The sequence below is a fragment of the Oncorhynchus keta genome, chromosome 18, assembly GCF_023373465.1.
Source record: "Oncorhynchus keta strain PuntledgeMale-10-30-2019 chromosome 18, Oket_V2, whole genome shotgun sequence".
In the NCBI taxonomy this organism is placed as follows: domain Eukaryota; kingdom Metazoa; phylum Chordata; class Actinopteri; order Salmoniformes; family Salmonidae; genus Oncorhynchus; species Oncorhynchus keta.
The window spans coordinates 18,467,807-18,483,046 of record NC_068438.1 but is presented as its reverse complement, the minus strand read 5'-3'; the positions used below and the strand labels follow the sequence as shown (position 1 = coordinate 18,483,046).

Below are 15,240 nucleotides of genomic sequence, written 5' to 3'. Positions count from 1 at the left end.
TCCAATTCACACCTGCGTATTAATACACTCTTGTGTGAAATAGGACAAATATAAGCACCCACCAAATTATCATTATTAAAAACCAATCAAGCTATCAAAGACATTAAACATAAACAACAACTACACCCACCTAAATGACATCATACCATGAACATTGACTGGGTTAGTTATCTTTCAAATGAAATCATTTGTGTCTATCATATGTCAGCGTGTGTGTCAAGGCAGCGTGGCTGTACAGTAACAAATGCAGGTGAATGGTAGAGGTAAAGGAGGTCAGATCTCCCAGGGCATACATACATATGGGTCCTGTAGCCCTCTGCTTTCTCTCACACACAGCAATCATTAGGTTCCTGAGTTATAGTGATGGTTCTGCCCTGGTTCATGTCAGCACCTCCTTTCTGTCTCTATACCTCATTCGCTCTCTATTTCTCTTCCTTGTTCTTCCCTCTCTCTCTCTCATTATCTCTCTCCCTCGTTCTCTTTCTCTCTATCTCGGAGGAGAACTTCCCACTCCAACTAATCAATGTCAAGAGATGTAGGGACCTCAGACAGGATGAAATGTCTACCATGTCAAACGGTGGGCGAGAACTTGGTGCACGGAACCTTTCTTTGCCTGATAAGAGGGGTACTGATATTTTCAACAGAGATCCTGTTAGTATCTTGAACATGAATAGCATTTGTACAATGCATGTATTTTCCCATATACTGTATGAGCAACTTAGGTTATGTATACACCTTTACTGGTGTGACAAATACCCCACAATACATACACCAAAGATACGAGAAATAGAGATAATTTCCTCTCTGAAATGGATGTAGAAATGATTGGATGTGGGGCCTTGCAGTGTGTCTATACAAGAGAACCTAACTATTGTGGGTACAAATCATCATTTTACCATAATAAATATTTACAGTTATATACAAAATAAAATATCTGGTCAAATTCATTAAGAGACATATTTATTACATAGAGCTTCATACAAATCACAAGTATGACAATAATGAGATACCGGATATTAGTAATAAACCATGTATATTGTAATATACACAAATGTGTTATTCTCACATGTGCACACCAGGAGGAAGTATGGTTAGGATGTGTATGTGTGGCGGATATGGTGGTTGTGAGGCTGAATAGTTAGACTGGCCATCATGTTTCTTTGGAGGATGTTCAATTGAGTGCAGGTGGTTCTACTGGGCTGGGCTGTAGGTCTGGAGGAGTGAGGAGAATCGGACCGCAGCGGGGGCCAACCAGATCTAAGAGCGGGAAGGAAACACAACAGAGAAAAAGAGGGAATATTGGACCATTCAGTCAAGAGTCATTTGACTACAAAATAATCTCTATTGATTTGATTGTCCTATGATGGATGAGAGGCCAAGGATGGCTAACAGAAACAATGCTATGATGGATGAGAGGCCAAGGATGGCTAACAGAAACAATGCTATGATGGATGAGAGGCCAAGGATGGCTAACAGAAACAATGCTATGATGGATGAGAGGCCAAGGATGGCTAACAGAAACAATGCTATGATGGATGAGAGGCCAAGGATGGCTAACAGAAACAATGCTATGATGGATGAGAGGCCAAGGATGGCTAACAGAAACAATGCTATGATGGATGAGAGGCCAAGGATGGCTAACAGAAACAATGCTATGATGGATGAGAGGCCAAGGATGGCTAACAGAAACAATGCTATGATGGATGAGAGGCCAAGGATGGCTAACAGAAACAATGCTATGATGGATGAGAGGCCAAGGATGGCTAACAGAAACAATGCTATGATGGATGAGAGGCCAAGGATGGCTAACAGAAACAATGCTATGATGGATGAGAGGCCAAGGATGGCTAACAGAAACAATGCTATGATGGATGAGAGGCCAAGGATGGCTATGCTATGATGGATGAGAGGCCAAGGATGGCTAACAGAAACAATGCTATGATGGATGAGAGGCCAAGGATGGCTAACAGAAACAATGCTATGATGGATGAGAGGCCAAGGATGGCTAACAGAAACAATGCTATGATGGATGAGAGGCCAAGGATGGCTAACAGAAACAATGCTATGATGGATGAGAGGCCAAGGATGGCTAACAGAAACAATGCTATGATGGATGAGAGGCCAAGGATGGCTAACAGAAACAATGCTGTGGTGTAAGAGGTGAGGACAGATAAATAAAAGCATCATGTGGTTTAAACAACCTGCCTGTAAAACAGGAGACACCCAAAAGATACTATTAAGAACCTACTGGGAAAAAAACTAAAGTTAATTCTCATCGTTCAATTTATGATGACCTTTTTCTGACTTTAGCTAGCTTGAATAGAGCATAAAAAGACAGATGTAGCAGTAGTCGTTAATTTATGCGAACTTTCCACATAAAATGCAGTCTATCTCTGTTATAAAAAAGCCAAGTTTAAGCCCCATGCAAAGCACAGTATCCCCACTCTAGAGCTGCAGAGGTATGGCAGTGTATCAACATATGTGTCCGAAATGGAACCTTATTCCCTTTATAGTGCACTACCTTTCAAAAGTCAAAAGCCATTTGGGATGCAGCCTATCTGTGAGAACCTGACTGGGGGCCGAGGGTTCCATCTGGAACTCATTGGTGATGAGATCTGGCTGTGCCGGTGCCTCTCTCCCCTGCCTCTCTCCAGTCCACACTGCCCTTTCTTTCCCTTACCGCTGTCATCCCATAATCCCGTCTGAGAGCCGCCTGGGGTTGCGTCCCAAATGGCACAAATTCCCTATATAGTGCCCTAATTTTGACCAGAGCCAATGGGCCCTGGTCAGGGGTAGGGTACCTCATAGGGACTAGGGTGCTATTTGGAACACGGACCCGGGCTGGGCGGTACCCACTCTGATGACTCTGACCCACTCCGATGGGCTTAACTGGGCTGCCTTGTAAAAAAAAACAGGCCCTCTTTGACTCCTTCTCTCCTTCAGTCCAGCCGAGGCACTCTGAAAACACGCTTTAAATAGTGGAGGGGGGATTTAATATCGAGTCCATTACGGCCTTTCTGGAGCCCTGTAAATAGTCAATTAGTGGACGATTCTGATTTGATCCACATGCGGAGAGATCCGCTGTGGGGGAGGAGGGGAGGGAGGGAGGGAGGAGAGAATCTAGCTACCCATCTTGAGGTCAACCTAATACGCAATGCCAGGCTGCTGCACGGACTGAAAAGGTTTCTGGGAGATGTTTCCCCACCAGCTGCCACAGGAAGTGCAGCAGAGGGAGCAGAGAGAACCCTGGGAACTCTGAATTCTTCCTTCTGAAGGCTATGTGTAAGTGTGTTAGGAGTGAATGTATGTGTGTGTGTGTGTGCTTATGGGGGGGGGGCTGCGGCGGGTTCAACTCTCTGGTGGGACACAACTGTGGCGGTGTCCCTTGATCAAAGGTAGGGCCGACATCTGGTGGGCTCCACTAAAGCCCTCTGTATAAAACTGGGCTCCCACTTTAATAAGTGGCTTTGGATAAAAGCATCAGTAAAAAAATTAATAATTATATTGTGAGAGCTTCCTGGATTAAGCCGTTAGGGAGGAAATGGGGGGGATGGATTAAGTGTTTTATCCAGCAGATTAAGTTAGAGTTCTACGAGCCTTGTTGAGATCGCGGAGTTGTCTCGGTGCAACGTGAGTAGAATGATGGTGATGGCAGTGGAACACAGAACAAACAAGCTCTAGAACTTTGAAGAACTCTTAAGATCGAAACCCTCTGCTTTAGCATTACGTCTCAGCCTAATTGGCCCTGAAACCAATCAATGCATAGCACTTATAACGTGGTAGAAGCGGGTTGCCATCCAAATCCATAGTTACCTCAGCTCAGTGAAATATGCACATGTTATTGGAGGGAGCAAACAGAACAGAACAGGATCTCATTATGGACTGTTGTGGTGGAGGGAGGCTCTAAACTGCTTTGATGATGCAGATGCATGGTCTGAAAATGACCTCATCTTTCTCTGCATAGCTCTGATTAAAGCCAGTGTTTATCGAAGTGAATGTATTGTGTGTGTGTTGGAATATGTGTGTGATGATGCTCGAGTATACACTGTGTGGGTGAGACATTCATTTTCAGAGGTTTGCGTGTCCAGCATTCTTCTCCTCCTCCCTCCTCCAATTGCTGCCAAGGCTGATTCTCCTTAGCCAATCAGCACCTCTCTTATTGTCTCCCGACCCTCTCCTCCCTCCTCCTCCTCTCTCCCTGCTCCATCTTTGCTCCAGCCAAGAAAACAACAGTGTCCCTTAGCCTGAGCAGTGGGCACAAGGAACACAACAAACATGTCCAATGACAGTGTCCATGTCTATAGTTCTCTCTCTCACACACACGCACATACACACACACACACACACACAAAACTAGGGGAGGGAATTGCCAGGGACCGATACAATATGTATTGCGATTCTCACGATTCTATATGTGTTGTGATACTGCAAATTAATTACAATTTGATGTTCCAAACATAGTGCTCACTATATGTCTGCTGCAGAGAGAAGAGAGAACATGAGAATGAGGTTTTGGACATTCAAGGAAATAAAAGTGAGGATATCCTGTTGGCTCACTATTTTAAAAATATTTGACAAAGCAATATATCAAATATCAATATAATATCGTCCCAAAATAATATTGTGATATGCAACTGTATCGATTTTTGCCCCCATCACCACACAAAACAATAATAATTCCCATAACAAAACATACACAAGTCGGCCCAAGTTGAGGCCCTCGGGACTGTCACATAGGTTGTTCCTAATTGGTGCAGAAGAGGTTAAAAGTAACAAAACAATGATGACTAGAATAGAGCTGAAAAATAGAATGTTTTATGCGGATAATCCAATGACTATATATGAAAAAGCCATCGATCACGTGACACCACTCCTATGTGAAGACTCAATAGCTCACTGAAGCCAAATTTTGTCAGTTGAGATGGTGTCTCATGGACAGGGCTGGATTAATGCAGGGGTTACCGGGGCTGAAGCCCCTGGGCCCATGCCTGTGGGGGACCCAAGAGGCAGCAAAAAATGTAAAGAAAAAAATAATTTAAAAAAGTGGGTGGAACAGAGCAAACGGAATGGCATCAAACACAGCCATTACCACGAGCCCGTCCTCCCTAATTAAGGTGCCATTAACCTCCTGTGCTGCCACTGCTAAACATCAGATGGGGGGGAGGAGAGGAGGTAGGGGGCCCTCGTGGGCAACTGGGGGGGGCTGTCTTGATTGGGCAACTGATTCATATATTTATTAAATAAACTGCATAATAAATACATGTGACTGATCAATTGTGTGAGTCAGGGGCCCAAGCCCATAGGGGTCCCAAATGTATTATAATAACTTTATTGTTATACTTTTTTATCCAACCACAGGAGCCCACTCTCAATGTTCAAATACACCCAAGAGCATCATTTAGCCACAGAAAATCAAGTTTATAAAAAATCTGCCAAAATGAAAGAAATATAAAGTGTCTTAAAAGGGTCAGCTTCAATGCTCTTTGGCATAGATTCTACAAATAGACCTAATCCATGCCAGGAAAATGCACCCTACACCATAATATATACTTTGTATCCCTTGTTTACTGAAGTGTTTCATTTATTTTGGCAGTTACCGGAATGCCTACAGTCAGGTAGGCAGCAGTTTTGGCAGCATGCCAAATATAGGATACAGCTTGTTGCATTGTGGCCATAGACATATAATCCACATAAGGGTTTTGAAACCTTTTTCCTGGCAATTTGACTGTTAAACTCATGGGTCCTCTAGCAATGGATGCTGGTCCTGGCATTAATGGGAGCTGCCATATATGGATTCTATTCTATGGTTGGTTGCAGCCCAGTTTGTCTTTTGCAGATTTCAAAATACAATCGCAGGAAAAACGTACAGTTTGGAAAGCATATGCCTACTGCTGAAAAGAGAAGACTAATCTGTTTGTAGAACCAATCGAAACATGATTTCCTAATCCGGTCCTGCTCATGGAGAAGTAGCAGTTTGTGCTACTCCAGGAAGTGATGTTGCAGGCTAGCTCAGGGCTGCCCCGTCTGAGTATCTCAAATTGAAGGCCGACCAGGGTACTGCAGGCTGCCATTAGCAACTAAATGATCCTTATAATTTCTTCTGTGTGCGATTTTTAAATAAATCGGTTGTAGGACATACATCTGGTGTATCACTAGGTGCCATATATTCAATGTATGCCAATAACATTTGCTTTAATTTCACAGTGACACACAAAGTCCATTTGTGTTCTAAGCCACGCTAGACAAGCATATAAACACGGAGGTCACTCTCGTCACTGATGACAGAGGTCTGGTAAGGCCAGGGCCAGCCACCTTACCCCGCCCTGCCTCTCCACTATCCACAACCTACAACTAGCCACCCGCATCACCCCCCATACCTCCTACTGTCGACCAGCCCCCACCAGCTAAGCCCATTGCCACCTCTAGCCAGAGCCTATGTGATGTCTGACTGGCCAAGGCAAGCACTAGGGCTCCAACCATCCTCCCACCTCCTTTCCCCCTCCTTCGCATCCACCTTTCCCTTCTTCAGGTTCAATGTAGTTTGGTGACAGGATTTCCATTATGTGCTCCGCTATGTGTGTAAGCCGCTGGGAGCCAATGAGGAAATTCCTCCCGACAGACTCCCTAGTAGTCTGCAGCTGAGTCCCAAATGGCAGAAAGGGCTGATAGGGCTCTGGTCAAAAGTAGTGCACTATATAGGGAATAGGGTGCCCTTTGGGATAAAGCCTGTGGAACAATACAGCCACCAACACCACCCCTTTAAAGGGATTATACTTCTCTGGTTTCACTGTGGGTCTCTGTTGATGCTGACCCGCGAGCAGGGAGACAGATCCATCTCAAATACTGCCAGGTTTCTGTTTATCTAATTCAGAGACAAATGAGCTGCACCAGCTGACAGAGAGACACTGGAGGGAGAAGAAGGCTGGTTCGGTTCAAAATGGCCAACTCCTCTCCTGTCCTGCTGCTGTGTTGTGATGAGGTGTGACATCAGATCCCATACAGATGGGCTGTTAGATATGGGGAGGAAGAAAACAATGACAACCTTGCACAGTGAGACAATGAGCCAAGCAGCCTGGAAAGCCACACTTGGAGTGCCTATCCCCTCTACTGGTCAGGGGGCGTAACTGAACGATCACAGTAGTTTCCATCCTCTGACATTCTCCAAGGTGGGAAACATGCTTTGCTCTTTAAAATGACTCTAAAACTGTTGATAAAGACTGGAGTTCAGGACATCTTTGAGAAAAACATGCCATGTGCAGGCGGTAATAGACAATGCCAGAGAGCAGCTGACTACCCAGAAAACTTTGGGAACTTTGGGAACTTTCCCAGAACATTAGCCAACATTCCGTTTTATCTAACATCAGGATAACATCCCCAAAACATTCAGAGATTGTTTTTGATAACAAAATATATGCAGTACCAGTCAAAAGTTTGGACAAACCTACTCATTCAAGGGATTTTCTTTATTTTTACTATTTTCTACATACTATTATTTTTACTATTTTCTACATGTAGAATAATAGTGAAAGACATCAAAACTATGAAATAACACATATGGAATCATGTAGTAACCAAAAAAAGTGTTTTATATTTGAGATTATTCATAGTAGCCACCCTTTGGCTTGAGGACAGCTTTGCACACTCTTGGCATTCTCTCAACCAGCTTCATGAGGTAGTAACCTGGAACGCATTTCAATGAACAGGAATGCCTTGTTAAAAGTTAATTTGGTGGATTATTTTTCCTTCTTAATGCATTTTAGCCAATCAATTGTGTTGTGACAAGGTAGGGTTGGGTATACAGAAGATAGCCCTATTTGGTAAAAGACCAAGTCCATATTATGGCAAGAACAGCTCAAATAAGCAAAGAGAAACGACAGTCCATCATTATTTTAAGACATGAAGATATGTATGTATACATACACTACCATTCAAAAGTTTGGGGTCTCTTAGAAATGTCCTTGTTTTCCATGAAAACATACATGAAATGAGTTGCAAAATGAATAGGAAATATAGTCAAAATTTTAACAAGGTTATAAACAATATTTTTTTATTTAAATAATAATTGTGTCCTTCAAACTTTGCTTTCGTCAAAGAATCCTACATTGCAGCAATAACAGCCCTGCAGACCTTTTGGCATTCTAGTTGTCAATTTGTTGAGGTAATCTGAAGAGATTTCACCCCATGCTTTCTGAAGCACCTCCCATAAATTGGATTGGCTTGATGGGCACTTCTTACGTACCATACGGTCAAGCTGCTCCCACAACAGCTCAATAGGGTTGAGATTCGGTGACTCTGCTGGCCACTCCATTATAGACAGAATACCAGCTGACTGCTTCTTCCATAAATAGTTATTGCAAAGTTTGGAGCTGTGCTTTGGGTCATTGTCCTGTTGTAGGATGAAATTGGCTCCAATTAAGTGCTGTCCACAGGGTATGGCATGGCGTTGCAAAATGGATTGATAGCCTTCCTTCTTCAAGATACCTTTTACCCTTTACAAATCTCTCACTTTACCACCACCAAAGCATCCCCAGACCACATTGCCTCCACCATGCTTGACAGATGGTGTCAAGCACTCCTCCAGCATATTTTCATTTTGTCTGCATCTCACAAATGTTCTTCTTTGTGATCTGAACACCTCAAACTTAGATTAGTCTGTCCAAAACTTTTTTCCAATCTTCCTCTGTCCAGTGTCTGTGGTCTTTTGTCCATCTTAATCTTTTCTTTTTATTGGCCAGTCTGAGGTATGGATTTTTCTTTGCAACTCTGCCTAGAAGGCCAGGATCCCGGAGTAGCTTCTTCACTGTTGACGTTGAGACTGGTGTTTTGCGGGTACTATTTAACGAAGCTGCCAGTTGAGGACTTGTGAGGCATCTGTTTCTCAAACTAGACACTATAATGTACTTGTCCTCTTGCTCCGTTGTGCACAAGGGCCTCCCACTCCTCCTTCTATTCTGGTTAGGGCCAGTTTGTGCTGTTCTGTGAAGGGTGGTGTAAACAGCATTGTACGAGATCTTCAGTTTCTTGGCAATTTCTCGCATGGAATGGCCTTAATTTCTCAGGACAAGAATGAGTTTCAGAAGAAAGGTCTTTGTTTTTGAGCCTGTAATCGAACCCACAAATGCTGATGCTCCAGATACTCAACTAGTCTAAAGAAGGCACCACAGTTTACAGATGTGCTAACATAATTGCAAAAGGGTTTTCTAATGATCAATTAGCCATTTAAAATGATAAACTTGGATTCGTTAACACAACGTGCCATTGGAACTGATAATGGGCCTATGTACGCCTATGTAGATATTCCATAAAAAATTGGCCGTTTCCAGCTACAATAGTCATTTACAACATTAACAATGTCTACACTGTATTTTTAATGCTATATACAATTTAATGTTATTTTAAATGGACAAAAAATGTTATTTTCTTTAAAAATCAAGGACATTTCTAAGTGACCCCAACCTTTTGAATGGTAGTATATGTGTATATGTATGAATGTTTAAATATACATATATAAACTCAGCAAAAAAAGAAACGTCCTCTCACTGTCAACTGCATTTATTTTCAGCAAACTTAACATGTGTAAATATGAGTATGAACATAAGATTCAACAACTGAGACATAAACTGAACAAGTTCCTGTCACGACTTCCTCCGAAGTAGGCTCCTCTCCTTGTTCGGGAGACGTTCGGCAATCGACGTCACCGGCTTTCTAGCCATCGCCGCTCAATTTTTCATATGTCCATTTGTTTTGTCTTGTTCCATACACATCTGGTTTTCATTCCTCAATCAATCTCCACGTATTTAGTCCTCTGTTCCCCATCATGTCTTTGTGTGTAATTGTTCATTGTTAACGATGTATGTTCATGTGCAGTACTTTTATAGTTTATGTTCTGTGGTTTTGGGCACTTATGTCATGTATTTTGTGCCTATTGTTGAACGGAATAAAAGTGTGCCTGTTTACTCTATTCTGCACCTGACTTCACCTCCCTTACACAGCCTTAACAGTTTCACAGACATGTGACTAACTGAAATGAAATAATGTGTCCCTGTACAAAGGGGGGATTAAAGGTAACAGTCAGTATCTGGTGTGGCCACCAGCTGCATTAAGTACTGCAGTGCATCTCCTCCTCATGGACTGCACCAGATTTGCCAGTTATTGCTGTGAGATGTTACCCCAATCTTCCACCAAGGCACCTGCAAGTTCCCAGACATTTCTGGGGGGGAATGGCCCTAGCCTTCACCCTCCGATCCAACAGGTCCCAGACATGTTCAATAGGATTGAGATTCGGGCTATTCGTTGCATGGTAGAAAACTGACATTCCTGTTTTGCAGGTAATCATGCACAGAACGAGCAGTATGGCTGGTGACATTGTCATGCTGGAGGGTCATGTCAGGATGAGCCTGCAGGAAGAGTACCACGAGGGAGGAGGATGTCTTCCCGGGAACGCACAGCGTTGAGATTGCCTGCAATGACAACAAGCTCAGTCCGATGATGCTGTGACTGTAATGAGTGCGTACTGGCGGCAGAGAAGTCAGGCTCAGGAGAGCAAAGACTGGGTTACAACGACGCAGTTTAATAATAAAATCACTGTGAACAAAAACAATATATACAATGGGACAAAACCCCATAGCACACCAGACATAACGTGCACAAACACTTACAAAAAACAATTCCGGACACGGACATGGTGGAAACAGAGGGTTAAATACACAACATGTAATTATGGAATTGAAACCAGGTGTGTGGGAAGACAAGACAAAAAAAATGGAAAATGAAAGGATCGGCAATAGCTAGAAGACCGGCGACTTCGACCAACGAACGCCGCCCAAAGAAGGAGAGGGACCGACTTCGGCGGAAGTCGTGACAGTGACACATCGCCCCAGACCATGATGGACCCTCCACCTCCAAATCAATCAACTCATTCCTTCGATGATAAACGCAAATCCATCATCCCCGGGGAGACAAAACCGTGACTAGTCAGTGAAGAGCACTTTTTGCCAGGAAAAATGTCAAGAACTTTGAACATTTCTTCAAGTGCAGTCGCAATAACCATCAAGTGATATGATGAAACTGGCTCTCATGAGGACCGCCATAGGAAAGGAAGACCCAGAGTTACCTCTGCTGCAGAGGATAAATTCATTAGAGTTAAAGCCTCAGAAATTGCAGCCCAAATAAATGCTTCACAGAGTTCAAGTAACAGACACATCTCGACCTTAACTGTTAAGAGGAGACTGCATGAATCAGGCCTTCATGGTCGAATTGCTGCAAAGAAACCATTACTAAAGGACACCAATAATAAGAAGAGACTTGCTTGGGCCAAGAAACACAAGCAATGGACATCAGACCGGTGGAAATCTGTCCTTTGGTCTGATGAGTTCAAACTTGAGATTTTTGTTTCCAACCGCAGTGTCTTTGTGAGACACAGAGTAGGTGAACGGATGATCTCCGCATGTGTGGTTCTTAATGTGAAGCATGAATGAGGAGGTGTGATGGTGCTTTGCTGGTGACACCGTCAGTGATTTATTTAGAATTCAAAGCATGCTTAACCAGCATGGCAACCACAGCATTCTTGAACGATCCCATCAGGTTTGCACTTGGTGGGACTATCCTTTGTTTTTCAACAGGGCAATGACCCAACACACCTCAAGGGCTATTTGACCAAGAAAGATCACCTGACCTCAACCCATTTGAGATGGTTTGGGATGAGTTGGACCACAGAGTGAAGAAACATTTGCCAACAAGTGCTCAGCATATGGGGGAACTCCTTGAAGACTATTAGAAAAGAGGTCCAGGTGTAGCTGTTTGAGATAATGCCAAGAGTGTGCAAGACTGTCATCAAGGCAAAGGGTGGCCACTTTGAATAATATAAAATGTATTTTGATTTGTTTAATCAGGGGATAATCAGGGGACTTTCTGGGTTTTTACATGATACCACATACAGTTGAAGTCGGAAGTTTACATACACCTTAGCCAAATACATTTAAACTCAGTTTTTCACCATTCCTGACATTTAATCCTCGTAAAAAAATCCATATCTTAGGTCAGTTAGGATCACCACTTTATTTTAAGAATGTGAAATGTCAGAATAATAGTAGAGAGAATGATCTATTTCAGCTTTTATTTCTTTCATCACATTCCCAGTGGGTCAGAAGTTTACATACACTCAATAAGTATTTGGTAGCATTGCCCTGAAATGATTTAACTTGAGTCAAATGTTTCGGGTAGCCTTCCACAAGCTTCCCACAATAAATTGGCAGAATTTTGGCCCATTCCCCCTGACAGCGCTGGTGGAACTGAGTCAGGTCTGTAAGGCCTCTTTGCTCGCACACGCTTTTTCAGTTCTGCACACACATTTTCTTTAGGATTGAGGTCAGGGCTTTGTGATTGCCACTCCAATAACTTGACTTTGTTGTCCTTAAGCCATTTTGCCACAACTTTGGAAGTATGCTTGGGGTCATTGTCCATTTGGAAGACCCATTTGCGACCAAGCTTTAACTTCCTGACTGATGTCTTGAGATGTTCCTTCAATATATCCACATAATTGTCCATCTTCATGATGTCATCTATTTTGTGAAGTGCACCAGTCCCACCAGTCTCCCCGTGCTTCATGGTTGGGATGGTGTTCTTCGGCTTGCAAGCCTCTCCCTTTCCTCCAAACATAATGATGGTCATTATGGCCAAACAGTTCTATTTTTGTTTCATCAGACCAGAGGACATTTCTCCAAAAAGTATGATCTTTGTTCCCATGTGCAGCTGCAAACAGTAGTCTGGCTCTTTTAAGGTGGTTTTGGAGCAGTGGCTTCATCCTTGCTGAGCGGCCTTTCAGGTTATGTCGATATAGGACTTGTTTAACTGAGGATATACAGTGTGGAGATCAAGTATTTGATACACTGCTGATTTTGCAGGTTTTCCTACTTACAAAGCATGTAGAGGTCTGTCATTTTGTATCATAGGTACACTTCAACTGTGAGAGACGGAATCTAAAACAAAAATCCAGAAAATCACCTTGTATGATTTTTAAGTAATTAATTTGCATTTTATTGCATGACATAAGTATTTGATCACCTACCAACCAATAAGAATTCTGGCTCTCACAGACCTGTTAGTTTTTCTTTAAGAATCCCTCCTGTTCTCCACTCATTACCTGTATTAACTGCACCTGTTTGAACTTGTTACCTGTATAAAATACACCTGTCCACACACTCAATCAAACAGACTCCAACCTCTCTACAATGGCCAAGACCAGAGAGCTGTGTAAGGACATCAGGGATAAAATTGTAGACCTGCACAGGGCTGGGATGGGCTACAGGACAATAGGCAAGCAGCTTGGTGAGAAGGCAACAACTGTTGGCACAATTATTAGAAAATGGAAGAAGTTCAAGATGACGGTCAATCACCCTCGGTCTGGGGCTCCATGCAAGATCTCACCTCGTGGGGCATCAATGATCATAAGGAAGGTGAGGGATCAGCTCAGAACTACACGGCAGGACCTGGTCAATGACCTGAAGAGAGCTGGAACCACAGTCTCAAAGAAAACCATTAGTAACACACTACGCCGTCATGGATGAAAAACCTGCAGCGCACGCAAGGTCCCCCCTGCTCAAGCCAGCGCATGTCCAGGCCCGTCTGAAGTTTGCCCCAATGACCATCCGAATGATCCAGAGGAGGAATGGGAGAAGATCATGTGGTCTGATGAGACAAAAATAGAGCTTTTTTTGTCTGAACCACTCGCTGTGTTTGGAGGAAGAAGAAGGATGAGTACAACCCCAAGAACACCATCCCAACCGTGAAGCATGGAGGTGGAAACATTATTCTTTGGGGATGCTTTTCTGAAAAGGGGACAGGACTACTGTACCGTATTGAGGGGAGGATGGATGGGGCAATGTATCGTGAGATCTTGGCCAACAACCTCCTTCCCTCAGTAAGAGCATTGAAGATGGGTCGTGGCTGGGTCTTCCAGCATGACAACGACCCGAAACACACAGCCAGGGCAACTAAGGAGTGGCTCCGTAAGAAGCATCTCAAGGTCCTGGAGTGGCCTTGCCAGTCTCCAGACCTGAACCCAATAGAAAATCTTTGAAGGGAGCTGAAAGTCCGTATTGCCCAGTGACAGCCCCGAAACCTGAAGGATCTGGAGAAGGTCTGTATGGAGGAGTGGGACGAAATCCCTGCTGCAGTGTGTGCAAACCTGGTCAAGAACTACAGGAAATGTATGATCTTTGCAAACAAAGGTTTCTGTACCAAATATTAAGTTCTGCTTTTCTGATGATTCAAATACTTAAGTAATGCAATAAAATGCAACTTAATTACTTAAAAATCATACAATGTGATTTTCTCTCACAGTTGAAGTGTACCTATGATAAGAATTACAGACCTCTACATGCTTTGTAAGTAGGAAAACCTGCAAAATCGGCAGTGCACCAAATACTTGTTCTCCTCACTGGAGATACTTTTGTACCTGTTTCCTCCAGCATCTTCACAGGGTCCTTGCTGTTGTTCTGGGATTGATTTGCACTTTTCGCACCAAAGTACGTTCATCTTTAGGAGACCGAATGCATCTCCTTCCTGAGCGGTATGACGGCTGAGTGGTCCCACGGTATTAATACTTGCATATTATTGTTTGTACAGATGAACATGGTACCTTCAGGAGTTTGGATGAACCAGACAAGGATGAACCAGACTTGTGGAGGTCTACAATTATTTTCTGAGGTCTTGGCTGATTTCTTTAGATTTTCCCATTATGTCAGGCAAAGAGGCACTGAGATTGAAGGTAGGCCTTGAAATACATCCACAGGTACACCTCCAATTGACTCAAATGATGTCAATTAGCCTATCAGAAGCTTCTAAAGCCATGACATAATTTTCTGGAATTTTCCAAGCGTATGTCGCAAGTCATGACTTCACAGGAGAGCTGTTTGAATGTCATTTTTTAAAATCTAAATGTTTTTTGACAAAATGCCTTCTTGAATATGTGAACTTTCATGTGCCTTAATAACAATCTTGTATGCCATCTGTAAATATGAATAAAATTGTTAAATGACGAGCCTTTGCTACATTTTTCTGTGGCTTAATCAACAATCTTCCCACCAGCCATGATTGCCTGAGATAATGAGTGGGCTGGACATGCCGAGAGAGGAGTTCGGATTGGTCTGCCATAGAATTTTGTCAGTCTGTGTTGGTAATCCTGTCGAACTCGGCTTAAAAAAAAAGTATTGTGTAGTGGAGCTGCATAAGTGTGGCTCT

The 15,240-nt window shown here is 43.1% G+C and overlaps 1 protein-coding gene across 1 annotated transcript in view; it reads right to left on the bottom strand.

Moving 5' to 3' along the window:
* Window positions 1–994: 994 nt before the first annotated feature.
* LOC118397386 (Fanconi anemia group J protein homolog) overlaps window positions 995–15,240 on the bottom strand; it is a 114,825-nt gene continuing 100,579 nt past the window's right edge. Inside the window, exon 22 of the transcript XR_008067931.1 lies at window positions 995–1,257. The gene's annotated coding sequence lies outside the window, so the exon portion shown is untranslated. The remainder of the gene's footprint in view (window positions 1,258–15,240) is intronic.